The following is a 15,652-nucleotide window of genomic DNA, read 5'->3' as shown; positions in this document are numbered from 1 at the left end:
GACTTAAAAAAAAAAAAAAAAAAGAAGAAGAAGAAGAAGAAGAAGAAAAGAAAAAGGAAAAAAAATAACTGATAATGTTGGGAATCTTTCTTGCAAGCCAGTGCAAATCAAAATGGCTTAAGCAAAAAGGGGATTTTTTAGCTCAAGTAACTAAAATTCCAAGAATAGTTCAGCTTCAGGCAAAGCTGGATCCAGGGGCTTAGGTAACATCATCAGTTCTGAGTCTCTCTCCCCACCCCATCCCATCCCTAGTCTCTGGTCCTCCCCCACGTTGGCTTCATTCACAGATGCCACATGGTGGCAAGATGGCTCCTGGGAATTTTATGTTACATCCAGATCATTGTCCCTGGAGGTGGGTGTGCACCGTCTCTAGTCTGAGAACCAAGGCCAGAGTCTGATGAAAAGTAGGGCAGTTGCCAGAAGAAGGAGGAACAGATGCTATGAAGGCAGACAGGTGTTCACTACACTAAGAAACAAATCAGCCCTGTGTTCTAGTTCCTTCTGCTTACCCATCTCTCTCCTCCTTCCTGCCCCGGCTCTCTGTCCTGAGGCTGACCCACACCACCCACAGCCTGCCGCTTGCTGCCTTCTGGATGGCCTCGGCCAGCGGGCAGCCCCTGCAGGACCATGGAGGAGGCCCAGGCGGAGACCCTGGGCTGGCTGTTCCTCTCCACCCCAGGGGCACCTCTCCGCCTCCACTCTCACTGCTGCTGGTTTTCTGGAACCCCCACTCCGCCCTTCCAGCCCAGGGTGGGAACATCTCCATTTCTAACCCAGGATTTCCCCATGCCTGCCCACATCTTTGCAAATAGCCTCTTGATTAGGCCTCCTGGAATTACCCTACGTGACTGTTGCGACATTTCCTGAGGTCTTGCCCCCAGAGAGAAGCGGGGAGGAAATCCAGCCCCGCCGAGACACCTGCCTTCTCCCATGACCCTGCAGCACCAGCCCCGCCCTGCCCTGCCGAGAGCCGGCAATGCACAGATTCTGGAGACACAGCAATGGGCATGTGCTTAGTGCTACTGAACTGTACATCTAAAAATTATGGAAAGGGTACATTTTATGTTATGTACTTTTGGCCATAATATTTTTTGATGTTGGGGGAAAAAAACCCGAGAGCCAGCGTGCACAAACTGTCCTCCAAGCAGCGGCCCGTCTGTGACCCCGCTCCCCCACCCCGGGCTCTGGACCCCGCGGCTCAGAGGCACTCGGTAAGGAAGGCAGGCTCCTCCGGATCAATGCCGTATTGATTCGTGTTTCATGGGGAGAACAAGGCACAGGCTGATCCCCTTCCAGCAGATGTGAACTTCAGATGCCCTCGGGCCTCGGGTACAAAATAATGCAAACCAGTCCCCATCCGGCAGGGGCGGGCAGGGAGAAAGGCGCCTGGCACATGGGATCTGGGGAAGAGCTGTGGTGACAAGGGCTGAGCAGACGCCCGAGTTCCCCTTCCTAAGGCAGGAACTGACTCATCGTGCCCAGGCTCTCCCGGCAGCTGCCGTCCCCCCTGTGGGTGGGAATGCCCTGCCTCTGCGGACAGACAGATGAGCCCTTCTACCCAGGCGCACAGCAGGCCAGCTTCTAGAAGCCGTTGGTGTAGTGAGTGCAGAGGTGGGCTTCACCACCCTGCCGTTCCGGGGCAGCGCCACTCCGTGGAAACACAAGTGAGCCACACACGGAATCCAAATTCTCCCAGTTGCCACATTAATAAAATGCATAAAGGGAAAGGAAAGAAATGAAATTAAGTGTAATATTTTATTTAACCTAATCGATCCCAAGCATCATCCTTTTGGCTTCTAATCCACATGAAAAATGATCCACAACGGTATCCCTGGGTGGCTCAGAGGTTTGGCGCCTGCCTTCGGCCCAGGGCCTAATCCTGGAGACCTGGGATCGAGTCCCATGTGGGGCTCCCTGCATGGAGCCTGCTTCTCCTTCTGCCTGTGTCTCTGCCTCTTTCTCTGTCTCTCATGAATAAATAAATAAAGTATTTTTTAAAAATGATCCGCAAGATATTTACTTTCTTCTTTTTTTTTTCACATGAATATCTGGAACGCCAGTGTGTATTCTACAACTGCAGCCCGTCCCACCGTCCCACCGTGGCTGCAAATCCCCACCCGAAGCATTTGATCTGTATTTGGATTTCCTAAAGCTGGCAGTTTGAAAGGTAGACTGACCTACCCCGGTTATTCCACAGAGGCCTAAATGTCTTCTAGGCACCAAACATCAAAAAAGCGTTTTCCTTCAATATTTGCACCCACATCATCAAAGCCACTTTGGTTCTTTTCATTTTAAATTTAAATTAATTACAACAAAGCAACATTTACAATTCGGTTCCTCCTCAGACTCCCTAGCCACATTTCAAGGGCTCAGTAGCCACCTGTGGCCCCTGGCAATCTTTTTGGGCCACACCTTTCCGAATGCAAGAGAGAGGTGATTGAAATGTGTATATATATACACGGGATTTCATGTAAATGGAATCACGCAGGAGGGCTCTTCCATCTGACTTCTTTCAGGGAGCATAAGTATTCTGAGAGCCATCCACGTTGTTGTTTATGTGTGTATACATTTAATTTTACCAGATGGAGGGAACTGCCTAAAAGGAAATCAAGCATAAGGCAAGACCGAAGAGGGGTCTGAGCCATGTTTACATCTGAGGGAACAGTGTCCCGGGCAGAGGGAACAGCCAGTGCAAAGGCCTGCGGTGGGAGGGAGCCTGCTGAGTCCAGGGAGCAGAGCAGAGGCTGCAGGGCTGGAGCCAGAGACAGGGAGAAAATGCAATCATGGGGGTCTCAGGGCCCTATCTCACTGACCTCGCAGCATGCTATAAGGACTCAGACTTCCACTCTGAAGCTCCTCACTGGGCTCCAGGGCCCACTGCCTCCACCCCATTAATCCTCAGCCCTGTCTGCCAGCTTCTCTTGTCCGGCTTCTCCTGTGCAGCATGAGGACGTGGAGTCATCCGTGTTGTTGCAAGTACCAGTAGTTCACTCTACTCTTGCTGCATAGTATTCCATTGTGTGGATAAACCAGCATTTGTTTTATCCATTCACCTGTTGACGGGCCATTGGTCTGGTTCTGGTTTTTGGCTGCTACCAAGAAAGCCACTGTGGACGTTGGTGGACAAGAACAAGTACGCTTCATTTCTTTGCGTAAACACCCAGGAGTGGGATTACTGGGTCATATGGTGGGTGTGTGACCAACTTCTTCAGGAACTCCCCAACTGTTTTCCAAAGTGGTTGCACCATTTTGCATTCTTTCCAGCTGAGTATGAGAGTCCCAGGGCCTCCCATCTTTTCAATGAAGTCATTCTAGCTGGAGTGCAGTGGTATCTCATCACAGTTTTGAACTGTGAGATCTTTAAGATCCAGAATATTCACTCATGCATTCAACAAATATTTGCTGAGCACCTGCAAAACACCAGGCCTGACTCCAGGCATCTCTGTGAGTGGGAACAAGCAGTCTTGTGGAGTGTGACGTGTTCAGTTTCCTGTACACACCTGGCATTTATCAACTGTGAGCTCCAGAGGCTTTGTAAAGTCACCCATGCTAGAAAAAGCATTAAAGCAGGGAAGTGTGATCTGCTCTTGGAGGGAGGCAATCAGGGCAGGCTCCTCTGAGGAAGTGACATTTGAGCTGGGCTCTGCCAAATGAGCAAGTACTACCTAACTGAGGGGGAAGGAGGCAGGGAAGAGAAGTCCACATAAAATGCCTGCAAATGATTTGGGATGCCACTGGCTGCAGGTAAGAGCTACAAGGAAATTTAAAGATCTCATATAATAAAAAGTCTGGAGGGACGCCTGGGTGGCTCAGCGGTTGAGTGTCTGCCTTTGGCTCACGGTGTGATCCCTGGGTTCTGGGATCAAGTCCCACATCGGGCTCCTTTGTGGGGAGCCTGCTTCTCCTGCTGCCTATGTCTGTACCTTTCTTTCTCTCTGTCTCTCATGAATAAATAAATAAAACCTTAAAAAAAAAAAGTCCGGAGAGTATAAATCTCCAAGTGATTTGCATTCCACAAATCTAGAAGCTTACTGACTTCCTGCTCCACCATCCTCAGTGGGTCAGCCTCGCGGTTTGCCTCATAGTCACAAAATGGTTGCTGTGGCTCCGGGCAACACTCCCTCACACAACAGTGAACTGTGAAGAAAGGAAGGTAAGGCAGCAAGAGGAACTTTCTTTTCATGCACTCCTCTCTTATTAAAGGGAGGAAATCAGCCCCCGGTGGATTCCCTTAATATCTCACTTGCTAGAGCTGCATATCTCATGGCCACTTTGGATCAACTAGAAATAGGATTTCCTTAGACCTATCTGATTAATCCTCTGGGACAAGGCAGCTCACCCTCCAAATAAAACTCAGGCTCTGCTAGAAAGGAAATGGTTGCTGGCAAGTTGACCACCAGGGCCGGCCTGGCTCACAGATTACTGTCCAGCTGAATTGGCCGCCATCTGAGGAATGTCTAGTTGCTGACCCAAGAGCAACCCCAGGTGAAGGGCAGAAGCTGAGAGATAGTTTAGGGCCTCCTCTCCAACACCAAAACTTAGTTTCCAATGTCCCCCTCCTGGCAAGACGGCCCAGTAGGGGCCACAGCTGGGAGCAAGAGGTGCCTTACGAAAGCCCCACCCTCGAGGCTTCCTGAGTGGGGGTCCTGAGCCCCCTGTCCCCACCCCCCAAGACATCTGGATCAGAGCTGGGGGCTGGGGACAGCTCGGATCCTCCCTGGCACCAGCCCCAGCCCAGACCCCCTCCACACCCCCACCCCCGACCTTCAAAGCCTTGTTTCTCACTTCCTGGAGGGAAACATCTCAGCAATCCCAGAAGCAGCTCCCACCAGGGAGGTCAGCCTATCAGTAACAACCCAAAGCGGGGGTGGCGGGAGGGGGGGCAGCGCCGGGTTTAGACGAGAGGGGCAGTGTGCACCTGCAGCTCCAGGTGAGTGGACGACACGTGTGTGAGTGGCTCTGGGTCTGGGGGACACGGCCTCGAGCGAGAGGTGTGCGCCATGCACTTGCCCTTGGCCCCTCGGCCAGGATCCGGGAAGCAGCCACCCCGTGCCTGGTGCCCCAAGGTCCCCAGACGACAGTGGGCAGAACACCCCTGACTCGGGGCCTCCATCCTCCAGGGGAGACAGACAAGAAACAAAGAAACTCAGGGGGCGATTTTAGAGAAAGCACTGGGCGGGGCTAAAGCAAAGCTGAAGATGCGGGATTCCTCTGCTGGGAGGTCAGGGAGGGCCTGCCTGTGCAGCCTTCATCTGAGCTGGAATCCGGGGCAGGGAGGAGGCAGTGGGTGCAGAGCTCGGGGAGGTGGTTCCAGGTAGAAGGTGTGTGAGTGCCAAAGCCCAAGGAACAAAGGACAGTCTGCGGCTGAGGCTGCCTGCAGGTCTCTTTGGAGGGAGGGCCTGGTGCACTCAGCTCTCTCTGAGTCTGGATATTAAGTCTAGTCCCGGGGAGCACCGTGGGCCTTGCTAGAAAAGTTTTACTGTTTTTCGGGTCGTCCTAGAGGCAGGGGGAGCAGTTAGGAAGCCATCTAAGTGTCTAAAAAGCAAAATGAATTTGAGATTTACCCACGTTGTTGTAGGTGGCACTAGCTCATTCCTACTTAAGTATTTATTTAAGTATATTTATTTAGTATATTTATTAAGTATATTTATTTAAGTATTTATTTATTTCATTGTATGGATATATTTCAGTGTATTTATCCAATCACCTATTGAATCTGCCCTGGCCCCTCTCCCCACCGTCCTGCCTACATGCAGACGTGATGATCGGAGCTACAGCAGCCAGGTTGTCACCAAGAGACAAAGTTAGAGGCCATGATAAGAATGATAATGCCAAAGAAGAGGAGGAGCCTGGGTCCCTGAAGACAGCAGCCATCAATGGCCTTCCCACTTCCAGCCTTCTTAGGGTAAGAGAAAAGTAACTGCTCTTTAATTTGATCAACTCTTAAGTGGATTTTCTATTTTCTATTAATTGCAGCCAAATCCAATCCAAACCAATAGACCAAACAAAGGCTGAACTTCTTTCCTCTCTCTCTCACTATGGATTTCTCCAGAAGAAGAGAGTGGTATTGGAGGGCTGTACACTTTAGAGACGGAGACAGGACTGTTACATTAGACACTTTGATGGGTCTGAGTACCAAGGATCCTCCTCACTCCTTCACCACAAATTCAGCATCTTGCCGTCGCTGTGGCTCAGGGGTGCAGGCCAGGCTGGCCGGGCCCTCCACTCAGGCCTCACCAAGCTGAAATCAATGTGTCTCATCTGAGGCTCACAGTCCCCTCACCAGCACCCTCTGGCTGTGGGCAGAACCGGGCAGGACGGCGATCTCCACTTCCTTGCCGGCGGTCGGCGGGTACTGGCTCTCCGCTCTCAGAGACCCCTGCCCCCAGCATGGCGTTTACCCCTTCAAAGCCAACAAAGACCTGTCGACTACCACAAACTTCCATGTACTGTCACATGGGAGTGACCATACTTCATGGTTTTTACATACGACGTAACCTGATCGAGGAAGTGCCTGTCCCATTACATTCACACTCAACGGGGTGAGGATTATACAAGGTGGGCACAGCACAGAGGGACGTTTGTTGATTGAATAACAATTTGCTGGCTGAACAATCAAACAAGCAGCCTCCCACCCCCCTCCCTCCTTGGGGCCGTTTTAGGATTCTGCCTCTTAATAAAGCTGATTTAGGATAGCTTCAGGACAAAGGTTTTGGTGGAGGCCTGGCCTGGTATAGGAGCAAATCCCCAGGAGGGCAGGCACCTGGGCATCCACAGTCTGACCGGGAATCCTTCACTGGCCAATTGTCAGCACAAACTGCTGATTCCTCACCCTGCGTGAGGCAGCCGGCTTTGAGTGATCAGAAAAAGGTGCAGGGCAGCAGGGGCACGCCAGAGGAAGGCCAGACTCACGTGCAGAGGTCTGGGAGGCAGCCAGCAGGCACCTCGTGGTCAGTGGACAAAGGGCCAGGGAAGGGCCAAGTCAGAAGTTAGAATTCCACTGGGCTGCATGTAATAGAAAATCCCTTCACTGAGCAGGGTGGGGTGGGGGTCCCCAGGGATTCCTAGTGGCTGCAGCCGCAGAAAGCAAATCCAGCTGCCCACAGAAGGGCACCTCCCTTTTACAGATGCAGAAACTGACGTGCAGAGAGGTTAAGTGACTTGCCGAGGGTCACACAGCTAGTAAGAGGCGGAGCTGAGATTTGAATCCATTTGATTTGACTTGTCATTTGCAGCCAGTAAGTCCTGATTAATATGTCATGTGGCTCTTTGCACCCAGTCTGAGTCAACCAGGGGACACACTGGCTCAGAAGGAGCCCCTTCCTTCTCAAAAAATAGGCCAAAGTCCCAGCCTTCCTCTGACAGGAACCCCTGACAGAGGAACACGGCTGGCACCGTGCCAGCAAGAGATACGTGCAGACAGGTCAGGAGCCCCCAGACCGCAAAGGAAGGAGCCACGTCGCTTTCTCACACACCATCAACAGACCAGGGAGGATGCGCCGCGAAGTTCCATCTCCTTTGAAGTCTGAGTCAGAGACGAAGATTCCACTTAATGCCCCAATAAAGCAAAACCACTGAGAAACACTCAAGGGCTCCCTAACCCCACTCCCGCCCCAGGGCCCCAGGCTCAGCACGCCCACCATCCAGGATCCCCGGGTTAGTCTGCAGTAGCGGAGGATGGGTTCAAAGCTGGCCTGTCACTCAGGGAAGGTCCTGGCCCCAGGAAGTTGCAAGGCCGTGGTGTCAGTCCCATTTTACAGGCGAGGGAACAGTGATAGCACCTACCTGATGTCACACGGTGCATGAGACAGGAAATTGGGAATAAAACCCAATCTCCCGGGCAGCCCCGATGGCACAGCGGCTTAGCGCTGCCTGCAGCCCAGGGCATGATCCTGGAGACCCCGGATCAAGTCCCACATCAGGCTCTCTGCGTGGAGCCTGCCTCTCCCTCTGCCTGTGTCTCTGCCTCTTTCTCTCTCTCTGTGTGTGTCTGTCTCATGAACAAATAAATTAAATCTTAAAAAAAAAAATAACTCCTGATGCCCTCTAGCTCTCTTGCCTCCTACCTTGGAGCTGAGTGAGAATTCTCCCTGCTGTAGAGAACTGTGGTTATTTTTAGCTACACTACATTTATTCTCCCCCTTTTAAAAATTTTTATTTTTAATATATATTTTTAAGTTTTTTTTTAAGATTTTATTTATTTATTCATGAGAGACACACAGAGAGAGGTAGAGACAGGCAGAGGGAGAAGCAGGCTCCATGCAGGGAGCCCGATGCAGGACTTGATTCTGGGTCTTCAGGATCACGTCCTGGGCTGAAGGCAGTGCTAAACCACTGAGCCACCCAGGTGTCCCTATATTTTTAAGTTTTACTTAAATTCAAGTAATGAACATATAATGTATTATTGGTTTCAGAGGTAGAGGTCAGTGGTTGATTAGTCTGATCTAATACCCCGTGCTCATCCCATCACATGCCCTCCTTAATGCCCATGCCCAGTGACCCCAACCACAATACCTTTTTTTGCCTAAGGTACTTTGAGGTTTTGTTTTATCACTGGCAAACAAGAGGGCCTGACCGATACAAGTCTCAACATGTGAGAATGTCACGATGAGTAATTACCAGCTGGCATGTCTGTCATGTGAGGCTGAAATCTTTTTTTTTTTTTTAAGATTTATTTTGGGGAGAGAGAAAGAGTTGGGGTGGGAGGGGCAGAGAGAATCTCAAGCAGACTCCACACTGAGTGCAAAGCCCCATGCGGGGCTCCATCTCACGACTCTGAGATCACGACCTGAGACAAAACCAGGAGTCTGTTGCTTAACTGACTGCACCCCCCAGGTGTCCCGAGGCTGAAGTCCTTTGAGAGCAGAGACAAAACCTTATTTAACTGTGTCGTCGGGCCCAGCACAGTGCCTGGCCCATTGGAGGCGCTGAACAAGCATTTGTTGATCGAGTAACAAGTTGCTGATTGAACAATCGAATATACACCCTCCCGCCCACCCTCCCTCAGCAGCCATCACTAGAACACAAGGGCGTGGGGGAGCCTTAGCAGAATTTTCCAGGGGTGAATTGCAGGCCAGTCATTTCCTCTCTGGAGGTGGCAGCTTCCTCAGAGAGAGGCCCTGAGAGTGACCCAGACAGAAGACTCAGAGAAGGCCTGACCTTCGAGAGCCACCAGCAGCCCCGCCATCCTGAGCCAGCACTTCCAAATTAATCCCAGGATGGCAGCTGCAGCCCTCGGCCAACAAATCTATCTGAGTCATTTCTGGTCAGGAAGCACCTCGCTCTTAAATGAGAGTCACAGCGGGTCCCTGTGCACACTCAGACAAGACAGACACCTCATTTTCCACCGCCGCAAGGCTGGGCAGCCACCTCGCCAGGAGGCTTTTCACAGACTGAGGAGAGCTGCTGGAGAAAGATCTCCCAGGAACACCTGCGTGTCTGGATCCCCAGAACCGAGCTCCCATTTTAATCAACGGGATCCCTGCAGTTCTTGTTCCCACACACATCTGAGAAATGAGGCCTGAAAGAGGAGGGCTCCTTCCCTCTCTTCTGCATCCCACCCCAGACGCATCTTTCTGTTCCTTCCCCACCTCACATTAAAGGGCCTGCTTTATTCTCTGTGAACCCCAAAGGGCAGGGCTCAGCCTTTGCCCCGTGGGTACTGAGCCCTGCACTCAGCGCTCCATGCATTGAGGCGCAGCAATGATACAGGTCTTTGCACATGAACGAAGTCTTCTACCTGGAACACTGTTCCCAACACTATCTATACCTTTGATTGGCTACTGTCTCCCACTGATGTTCAAGGACTGAGTAGAAATGAGGCTGTTTGTTTATATAGTCAAATGAGATTAATAAAAAACAATTAACAATACGTACACAGCACTTAGTATGTACCGGGCTCTGTTCCATCTAGTGTAGGTACACATAAATTACTTAATCTTCACCAAAAGCCCAAGATGTTTGGAAATTGGCATAGGGCTGCTTGCTTCAGCCCTGAGCGGTTGCAAGCTGGGGTCCTCGGGGCAGACTTCCTGGACCCCTGGATTTTAACCAAGTTCCTGCTGTGGCCGGTGCCCAGCCCCAGGCAGCCCCCATGCTCTGTGAGGACAGGGGCTGCCTCCTTCACCTCTGACCCCCAGCACCATCACTGAATGGACGCATAAACACATAAATAATTGAATAGGCAACCAAGCCATGTGACCTTGGGCACTCAACCTTTTGGTGCCTCAGTTTCCCCTTTGTGAAAGGGGGATAATACCTTGACAAGGATGTACCTGAGCCCCACCTCTTAAGGGAGGCTCTCATGAGGAATTCAAATAAGAGATGGGGGAGCCTCAATCTGCAAGTCAGGGATTGAGGTCACATTGTCCCAAAGAGGCCTGTAGGGGTGATGTGATAGATATTTAACAAGCTGCCCAGCCTGGGAGCCCATCCGTCAAAAGGAACCCGGTGGCAAATCCCTGGGATGGTGTACGGGCAGGGAAGCAGGTGAGTATGCCCCCGGGGCACCTGCCAGGGGCACAGTCTGGCCACCAGGCGCTCTGGGCCTCCGACCAGCTCACACCTACCCTGAGATGAGCCAGGGAGATCTTACAGGTGCGAGCAGCATGATCAGGGTGAGTGAGTCACTGGAACTGTTTGCCGATTTGGGGTGTGGCTGCCAAACCCAGAAAAAAACAGAAGGGAGAACCCTTGACTGCCCAGCCAGGTCGGGCTCCTCACACCCAGGGGACACTCCATGGCCTGCCAGGCCCTGATCCCCGCTGGGCTCTGGCTTCGCCCTCGACTGGAACGGAGGCCGTGTGAGTGGCAAGTGCACGGCTCGGGATTTCACAAGGCCGCTGCTAGTATTTGCGGAGCTTACGCTCCCCAGAGAGCAGGGCTCTGAGAGAACTTCCGAACCCACATGTCTCTCCAGTTCTGCTCGACAAGTAGGAGATCACGGGGTGACTCCTGGCAGCAACCTGATCCTAAGAAGCCAAATCTGGATCCCAGCAAATCCTAGCCAGGAGTTCTCAAGCAGGCCAAGGAGCTGTAGGCGTCCTCTGGCAGGGGAAGGCCTGCCTTTGGGGACAGGAATCCCATCTGCAAGCTGGCCCTGGCAGGCAGCTGGCTTCCACTTATCCCCAGGGACGGAGAGCTCACTCCTCCCCGAGTGCGTGATTCAGGACAGTGGATTGAGTTTGCCTCTGCAGGGACGGCTCCCGGCAGCCACCCGCTCGCCCAGCTCTGCTCACGCGGCCAAGAGCCAGCATCTCTACGTTCGCTCGTCAGGTTTCCACACCTTCTGGCCGGGCGCCAGTCACCGAGATCAGTCCCCAGTGGCCAGGAACCCAGACCCTGGGCCTCTCAGGGCTTTCCTTCACCATGAAGCTTACTTTCTAGAACAAGGAGGCAGAAACCCCAAAACAATCAAAGAAATAAACCCTGTAGTTACAAATTGTGGTGAGTGCCCAGGAGACACATGGCAGACAGAAAACACAGAGCCAACACGGAAATCGGAGTTTTTACATCAAAATATTGGAATTTCCAGGATATTTCCTAGGTTTAGAGGAACAAGGTTTTGTTGAAAAGAAAGAAAGAAAAAGAGAGGGGGGAGGGAGGGAGGGAGGGAGGACCATGTGTCTCCATTATCATAATCTAATCCAGGAATCGGCAAACTATCACCATGAGCCATATCTAGACCATGGCCTGTTTGTGTGCAGCCTAAGTATGATTTCCTACATTTTTTTAAAAAGAGATTTATTTATTTATGAGATAGAGAGAAAAAGGGCATGGGCAGGAGGAGCAGCAGAAGGAAAGGGAGAAGCAGACTCCCCACTGAGCAGGGAGCCTGATGTGGGACTCGATCCCAGGACCCTGAGATCACGACCTGAACCGAAGGCAGACGCTTAACCAACTGAGCTACCCAGGTGCCCTCTTACATTTTTCAATTTCTTACATGTTTCAAGGGTTGTAAAAAAAAAAAAAAAAAAAAAAAAAACAGGGCAGCCCCGGTGGCTTAGCGGTTTAGCGCTGCCTTCAGCCCGAATGTGATCCTAGAGACCTGGGATGGAGTCCCACGTCAGGCTCCCTGCATGGAGCCTGCTTCTCCCTCTGACTGTGTCTCTGCCTCTCTCTCCTTCTGTGTCTCTCATGAATAAATAAATTAAATCTTTAAAGAAACAAAACAAAACAAAACAGCAGAAACAAGAGAACAAAAAACAAAGTAGAATGTGCAACAGAGAACTTGCGGCCCACGGAACCTAAAACACTTACTATTTGGCCCTTCACGGGAAAAGTTAGCAGCCTCAGATTCTCAGCAGGTTTTGCTCACCACCAGCTATCCTGGCCTGGGCTAGCTTGGAAATGCAGAAGGAAGGGACAGACCAGAGAGCCGAGAATTTTCCATTTCTGCCCATGAGGCTGAGCACCATCCATCATAAACCTTTCAAAGCCAAGGCCCAGAAGGTTAAGTGATTTCTGTTCTGGCTCAGTGAGGCAAGGTCGGGGGCCACGGGAGAATGGATGTCCTCACACAGCAAAAAGAAAGGAGTGGTCATGCCACCTCTCCCACTATTCATTTCTCATCAGCTTTTTAGAAAGCCAAGGAATTCATTTTCCCTGTTCATATATGCCAGGATGAGTGGGATTTCTGTTCTATGAAATATGGGGGGAGCAAAGGCCTACTTATGAGTCAGAGCTCTTGGTTTCAAGTGACAAAATCCCAATTCAAGGTGACTGAAGCAACAAAGAGAATTTACTGGCTCATGTTACTGAAAAGTCCAGAATTTGCACAAGCTTCAGGCACAGCTGGATCCAGGGGTTCAAAACAGCACCATCAAGACTCATTCCCTCTGTTTCTTCTGGGTTGATTTCAGTCTCAGGGAGGCCCTTCCTCATGAGGCAAGAGGGTACCACCTGTTTCACAGGTGAATAAACTGAGATCCTGCAGGTAAGATCAATCTTTCAAAGTTACAAACTTAGTTCGTAATGGAGGCAGGATTCCCATCGGAATCTGAGTTTTGGCTCATCCTCCTGCTACCCACACTGACCACCATGATCTCCAATGGTGTCCTCCAAGAGCCTAACAACACGACATGTAGTTGGTGTGCAATAAATGCCCATCAAATTGCGGTTGAGCATCTGCAGTGGACTACAGGATGCCTGAGACCATGTCTGTCTTGTTCGCTGCAGCATCCTAAACACCTGACACAAAGTAGGGGCTCCACGGACACTTGGCAAATGAATGCACATAGCCCTAGCATTTAGCACACGGCAGGTGCTCCACAAAGATTTGATAAACACATGTATCTCTGTGCATGCTCCGCAGATACTTGGTGAATGAATGAAAGTATCTCTAGTGACCACACACAGTGGGTGCTCCGCACAGTAGGTGGATGAACACAGCCTTAGCGTCCATGTGTGCTGGGTGCTTATCAGGCTGGTGAAGAATGAGTGAATCTCCATGGAAGCCAAGCTGCCTGACCCATCAACATTTCAAGACCATTAACAAGATAGGTGGAGACAGAGATGGGGGAGGGAGGAGTGAATGAAGGAGCCTGGAGTGCTCCGGGGAGGGTCCTTGGTTCTTGTGGAAAGTCCTAGACAGTGGGAGCATGAGGGTTACTTGGAGAGCAGCACTCAGCTTTGGAAAAGAGACGCTGGGTCTTTGTGAGCCAGGAAGAGGGAGGCGGGGCGCAGGAGGAAGCCAGGTCAGCCGGGGCCCAGCCAACCGGCTGTGCCAGGGACACTGCGCCCGGGGCAGAGCTGCGCCCCGCCCCACCTCACCCGCCTGCCCTGACCTTGCCTCATCCCACAATAGAGCATCCATTGTAAGTGGGTAATTGGGTTCGGTGCATCCCCTCCCCCTGCTGGGGGTGGAAGCAAAGGAAAACACAATCTGCTCTCTATTTGTTACCCCTGCCAAGACGCCACTCCCTCCTCTGCCCCCACCCTGGCCCTGCTGAGCCGCTGTGACATTCCTTGGCCAGGATTCGAGCTGCCCGCCCAGGCTATATAACCTGGAAGAAACGGCATGACCCAAACCTAAAAACAGTCTGAGGGGCCTCATGGCTTTGGTCTGTATCCTCCCTTATGGGAGCCATAAATACCGGCCTACCTGGAGTCTCTCCACCCACCTCCAGGCTCCTCTGTGGCTGTATGACCTCGGGCCAGTCAGGCGGCCTCTCTGCGCCTGCTTCTGCACCTGTAAAATGGGGATGACATGACGAAACCATGAGAAAGGCCATAGGCGGTCTAGGATGCATTCATCCAGGCAGGGCTCTGGGCGCATAGTGCAGCTAAAGTCACTTGAGGTGTTGTCTGGGGAGTTGGAGCTTCCCTGTCTCAGCTTACTTTGTTTGCAGAGCTGGGTGCCTCTGCTTCAGAGCGCTTCGAGGTGGGGGAGTAAGGGGCAAATGCTCCGGGAATCCTTCCGCATGAGCCTCAGGGCTGTCTCTGCTCTGCCCACTGACATCCAGAGCATCTACTGAAGGGGAGGGAAGAGACATGAAAGTTTGGGCTCTGCCTGGGAGGGCTGACAACCAACTGAGTTGTGGTGGAAGACAAAGAGGCTCTGGGGATGTGTCCCTAAGCCCCCAAGTTCTGTAGGAGATGAGGGAATGCAGCAGGCATGGGGCGGGGTGGGGGGGGTGGAGAGGGCTTCCTGGAGGAGGTGAGCTGCTTAAGAATCCTGCCTCTGCTGGGGATCTTGGGGGATGTCTTCACCTCTCTGGATCTTATGACCTCATCTTTTGGGTATTTCAAGGAAACAACAGCCCCAGCCAACCAACCAGGCCTATAACAGAGAAGATTAGGGCCATTCACAGAGAAACCAAAACATCTTGAACTTGGCTTTCATTGGAAGAAATCCCAGTGAGACCTTGGCTTGGATGTTCAGAGTGACCCTGCCCAAGCCCCTGAAGGTCCAGCGATAGACCCTTTGCCTGCACTGAGTCTCCAATCCCAAACCACTGAACCCTCAAGCAAGTCAATTAATCTCAGACTCAGTTTCCCTATCTGTAAAATGGGACACCATGAACCAGTGTGACTGTGTGTGTGTAAGCTAGCATACTACTCATAATTTCTAGAGCCAAGGGGCGTCTGATAAACCTCATGATGACCAGCCAGGCAGCAGAGGGAGGCCTTATTGTGGGGGCCCTGCAAGACCTCTCCTCCCCTTTCAACAAATAAACTCAGACATAGCAGTAGTGCCCAGCGTTAGTTCTTTCAGGATCTCATGACAAAATCAGGGTCATCCTAATCTCACGACTCACTCCCATTATTGATGGGTGCCTATTCTTATTTTATAGTTTGGTTTGTCTCTTCATCTTAAAAAAGTAGGTATTTTATTTCTTTGAGAGAGAGAGAGAGAACACAAGCAGAGGGAGGGGCAGAGGGAGAGGGAGAAGCAGGTTCCCCGCTGAGTGCAAAGCCCACCATGGAGCTCGATCCCAGGACCCCAGGATCATGACCTGAGCCGAAGGCAGACCCTCAACCACTGAGCCACCCAGCTGCCCGTCTCTTCACTTCTGTTTGTACTTTTATTTTTTTTTAATGATAGTCACAGAGAGAGAGAGAGGCAGAGACACAGGCAGAGGGAGAGGCAGAGACACAGGCAGAGGGAGAAGCAGGCTCCATGCACCGGGAGCCCGACGTGGGATTCGATCCC

General features: G+C 51.7%; 1 long non-coding RNA gene across 3 annotated transcripts in view; it reads right to left on the bottom strand.

The window, feature by feature from the left end:
* LOC140619192 (uncharacterized) overlaps positions 1–15,652 on the bottom strand; it is a 42,710-nt gene that overhangs the window by 19,235 nt on the left and 7,823 nt on the right. For 2 of the 3 annotated variants that reach the window (XR_012019116.1, XR_012019118.1), the window contains exons 1-2: positions 14,338–14,594; positions 14,102–14,188 (exon numbers count right to left, since the gene is read on the bottom strand). This is a non-coding gene — a long non-coding RNA (uncharacterized lncRNA). Of the gene's footprint in view, positions 1–14,101; positions 14,189–14,337; positions 14,595–15,652 lie in introns of those variants that run through there. The other variant, XR_012019117.1, reaches the window with a different exon arrangement.

This window comes from Canis lupus, chromosome 27 (assembly GCF_048164855.1).
Source record: "Canis lupus baileyi chromosome 27, mCanLup2.hap1, whole genome shotgun sequence".
NCBI classification, from domain to species: Eukaryota; Metazoa; Chordata; class Mammalia; order Carnivora; family Canidae; genus Canis; species Canis lupus.
The sequence above is the reverse complement of the archived record's forward strand: the minus strand, read 5'-3'. Positions and strand labels throughout refer to the sequence as shown.